We start from the raw sequence: 3,222 nt of genomic DNA, 5'->3' as shown, positions 1-3,222 counted from the left end.
AAAAGGTAAAATCCCTACTCAAATAATTCACAACCTAGTGATTGGGAGGAAATCAAGGAAGGCCTTGTAGAGAAGGTGACACTTGAACTAGACTGAAGAATGAATAAATTGGGCTTCATAGGTAGAAAAAAAAATGCAGGCTCAAAAGAGTGCATGACATTTTTGAAACAGCAAGTCATCCAGTGTGGTTAGACTATAGGAAACTAACTCTGAAAAGACATTGTCAGTTACATCTTGGGTCTGCCTCAACTTTTAGTGGAAAATTCCACAGACTTAAGAGAAAAATTAAAATGAATAATTTCCAGGAAAAATGCACTAAACCATTATACATGAAATGTAGCTATAATAAATTACACTTCTGGGTATAATGTTTGTTTATATTTCCATATCATTGATGATCATAGATGACATGCCAATTTTAATGGATTAGGTAGTAATTTTTTTGTCATTATATTTTATTTTGAATATACAGTAAGAATCCTCTCCATTGAAGTACACATGTCAGATCATCTGGTAATGATTCCATTATGTGTAGGAAAACAAAACATGCTTTAATGCCAGGTGCGGTGGCTCCCGCCTGTGGTCCCAGCACTTTGGGAGGCCGAGGCTGGCTGATCATGAGGTCAGGAGATAGAGACCATCCTGGCTAACATGGTGAAACCCCATCTCTACTAAAAATTCAAAAAATTAGCCAGGCATGGTGGCGGGTGCCTGTAGTCCCAGCTACTCGGGAGGCTGAGGCAGGAGAATGGTGTAAACCTGGGAGGCTGAGCTTGCAGTGAGCTGAGATCCGGCCACTGCACTCCAGCCTGGGTGACAGAGCCAGATTCCATCTCAAAAAAAAAAAAAAAGACTGCCCCTATCAAACAATTCTACCATGAACACTGACGTTGTTCTGTGGACTACTTCAGGAAGATGGACTGAGAACATCATTAAATGGTTCCAACCAGTTTCTGGGTAACTTTATTTTTGATTTTTTGTTATGGGGGTCTCGCTATGTTGCCCAGGCTGGGCTCAAATGATCCTCTCACCTCGGCCTCTCAAAATGCTGGGTTTACAGGTGTGAGCCATTGCGACAGCCAAGGGTAACCTTTTTATTTATGTTTTTTTGAGACAGAGTCTCGCACTGTCACCCCTGCTAGAGTGCAACAGCGCGATCTCGGCTCACTGCAACCTCCGCCTCCAGGGTTGAAGCCATTCTCCTGCCTCAGCCTCCGCAGTAGCTGGGATTACAGGCTCCCGCTACCGCGTACGGCTGATTTTTTGTATTTTCAGTAGAGACGGGGTTTCACTGTGTTGGCCAGACTGGGCTCGAAGTCCTGACCTCGTGATCCGCCTGCTTCGGCCTCCCAAAGTGCTGGGATTACAGGCGTGAGACACCGCGCTGGCCAAGGGTAACTTTTTAAGAGCTGCCCAACAGTTCATTACCTCCTTCTCAAGGAGCATGAGTGTCAAACCACCTCCAGCAAAGCAGTTGTAGTCTTTTACAGATTTGGAAAGAAGGATTTAGGAAGAAAGGGAAGTCATTCGGAATGATTTCTTCCTCTGATGCCCAGCCGTCCCCCGTTAAGCCTAAAGGTGCTAGACCTCAAGACTCTTCTAGAAAGAGATTTTTCCTCTCCAAGGTGAATACATCTGTTCCAAAGGTCAGAAGCTATTTTATCGAAGTTTTCCGTTCCACCGAAAAAATTAAGGGTTAATTAATGCTTCTTGCCCCAAACCTGAATATGAGCTTGCCTCGGATCATATTCGACCCCAAAGACTCCACCATCTTGGACGCACCTATATCTAGGACAAAAAGGGACCAGCTTCTCAGGGGCTCCTTGCGGGGAGCTTACCGCGCCCTCACTGTCCGCCGGCCCGAGTGCTACGGTAGATCACCCGCGGCCCGGACGCCAGCAAGTGGAACATTTCGGTCGCACTCTCATTGGTTCCAGGGGGCCGGAAGTGCGTACGTCCGGCGGAAGTGCTCCTCCGGCGCGGTCCTCCAGGCCAGGGCCCTCAGGTAGGCGGGGCACCTGGGCCCTAAACTCTGGGACTGGCGGGCGGGCAGGCGGCACAGGGGGGATCCCGGGGGCCTAAGGAAGTTGTCCCAGTTTTTGTCAGGGAGGGCCGGAAGGATTTTTGGGGACCGTGGGTTTACGGCTACCTCTGGTGGCAACCGGGGCCTGGTGGAATCCGGCCGCCGCGGGACCTACGTGTCGGACTTCAAGTTCCCGCGTGGGGTGGGATTTGCTGCGTTGGCCGGAGCTGCTGCTTCACCCAGTCGGGTTGGTTCTGGGCCAAACGCTACTCACTTTCAGCCAGGAAGAGGCGTACTCTCCGTCCTTACCTTTTCCATGCCTGTGGGTTTGACGCCTTCCCTCAAGGCGTATCCGGATGCGGGTTTTTCCTCAAAGATCCTCTCGGCCTCGCTAGGAAAAACCTCAGAAAGGCTGCGGTAGACGCAGTCGAGGGAGAAACTGCCCCCGCCCGTGATGTCTCAGGCTGCTCAAGTGGAAGTTATCTGGACTGCCTTAGGGCAAGTTTATATATAGCAAATACAATTACTTGTTAATGGTTTCCTTCTTTCCAGCCATCTCCACCCCCAGGTGGTTTGAACTTTGAGCCTTTTGTAGTCCTGATGAATAATTTCACTTTCCTCAAGTTTATGACACTCGGAGCGTCAAGAACTGGAGGTTTGTGCAATTTGAGACCGGTCAGCACTGTGCAGAGATCAGAGTACTGAGAGACAGGTGAGCATGAATGAGTACCCTCCACTCCAGATCATAGTGTCTGAGAGCGGTTTCTGTAGTTTCGTAAAAGTGCACCACCTTTAGTGACTACTAGGTGGCGCCAACGAGTTAATCTTTCGGGGATAAATCTCAAAGTAGCACCAGATAAGGCTTTTAAAATGCACCCATTTTTACTGAAATGTATTCAGAATAGCTTTAGCTCCTTAAAATATATTGAGCCTTTGTATACGTGACCAAACTATCGACGTTCTATTCTGTATTAGGTACTGAGAAATCTAAGAGAGGAATCAGACTCATATTCTGTTCTCCAGAGTTTAGTCAGTACCAAAATTAGCTGAGCGTGGTCGCGGGCACCTATAATCCCAGCTACTTGGGAGGCCGAGGCAGGAGAATCGCTTGAACGCGGGAGGCAGAGGTTGCAGTGAGCCAAGATCACGCCACTGCACTCTAGCCTGGGCAACACAGCAAGACCCTGTCTCCAAAAAAA

The 3,222-nt window shown here is 48.5% G+C and overlaps 1 protein-coding gene across 2 annotated transcripts in view; it reads left to right on the top strand.

Moving 5' to 3' along the window:
* The first annotated feature begins 2,002 nt into the window (after window positions 1-2,002).
* The window catches only part of LZIC (leucine zipper and CTNNBIP1 domain containing), a 21,204-nt gene continuing 19,984 nt past the window's right edge, over window positions 2,003-3,222 (top strand). For both annotated transcript variants that reach the window (XM_011935779.1, XM_011935781.1), the window contains exon 1: window positions 2,003-2,735. The gene's annotated coding sequence lies outside the window, so the exon portion shown is untranslated. The remainder of the gene's footprint in view (window positions 2,736-3,222) is intronic.

Source organism: Colobus angolensis, unplaced genomic scaffold, assembly GCF_000951035.1.
Source record: "Colobus angolensis palliatus isolate OR3802 unplaced genomic scaffold, Cang.pa_1.0 Scaffold149, whole genome shotgun sequence".
In the NCBI taxonomy this organism is placed as follows: domain Eukaryota; kingdom Metazoa; phylum Chordata; class Mammalia; order Primates; family Cercopithecidae; genus Colobus; species Colobus angolensis.
Note: the sequence above shows the minus strand (reverse complement) of the source record. Positions and strands in the feature narration are given on the sequence as shown.